Source organism: Lactuca virosa, chromosome 4 (assembly GCF_052849685.1).
Source record: "Lactuca virosa cultivar CGN04683 chromosome 4, Lactuca_virosa_CGN04683_v6, whole genome shotgun sequence".
Taxonomy (NCBI): Eukaryota; Viridiplantae; Streptophyta; class Magnoliopsida; order Asterales; family Asteraceae; genus Lactuca; species Lactuca virosa.
This window is the reverse complement of record NC_136429.1, coordinates 48,592,199-48,593,141: the sequence shown is the minus strand read 5'-3', so window position 1 is coordinate 48,593,141 and position 943 is coordinate 48,592,199. Positions and strand designations below refer to the sequence as shown.

Here is a 943-nt window from a genome sequence, read left to right as displayed (position 1 = left end):
TTACGCAAGATATCTTAAATAAAAACCATTTTTCAGAAAAAGTAAATTATCTGTTCATTTGATTTGATTCTGAAAAGGATCCATACATTGATAGATTTGTGGCAGAATAAATCGTGGTCCATGAGACCAATCCACAGGGCCAAGTGGATGAGGGGTGCGTAATGTTGAATAGGCTTTCTTAGATTGGACCATTTATGACGCACCAGTCACCACCACCCCTTCCCTGGACCGCCACGCTCCCATTTTCAAGTTTCAACAATCTCTTAAATAAAAGGTAATTTAAGTCCTTAGTTATAAATAAGTAAGTCCAAATTATCACTATTAATTCATACCACCATTTATTGTATAAATTCATGTTTAGGTTTGTTTTATCACTAGCAGTAACAAATCTATAATTTAAACTCATAAATGTCCAAATTAATTGATATGATAACGCAAACTAATCAAAACTTTGATTATCATGTCGAGTTTTGAACATTTTTAAACATTTTAGAACAATATCATGTAAGGTGGGTATAGTTTTAATACCAAATATGAAATATACATGAAAAGTTGTTACTCAATGTCTTATAATTGTTCATCATGAATTTATATGTTTTGAAAACGTCCATTTGGGAACATCCAATAAAATTGAAAGGATACAGAAAAGATTAGCATGACCCATGTGCAAGGATGACACGCACAATTCGAGAAATGATCCAATTTTTTTTTTTACAAGTTGAGGCTAGCCCACTTGGTTAACATAAAGGTTTAAACTAACAATTAAGTAGGAGGTATTGGCTTCAACTCCAAGGAGAAGAGAAAAATATATAATTATTTGTCATTTCAAAAAAGAATATATGTTTTGAAAACAATATATATATATATATATATATATATATATATATATATATATATATATATATATATATATATCAATGTTAATATTATCTAGCACATATTT

The 943-nt window shown here is 29.0% G+C and overlaps 1 non-coding gene across 1 annotated transcript; it reads left to right on the top strand.

Annotated features, from left to right (window-relative positions):
• The first annotated feature begins 605 nt into the window (after positions 1-605).
• LOC145110055 (U6 spliceosomal RNA) lies at positions 606-708 on the top strand. The gene has a single exon (XR_013709441.1). It is a non-coding gene; the product is annotated as a U6 spliceosomal RNA (small nuclear RNA).
• Positions 709-943: the final 235 nt, after the last annotated feature.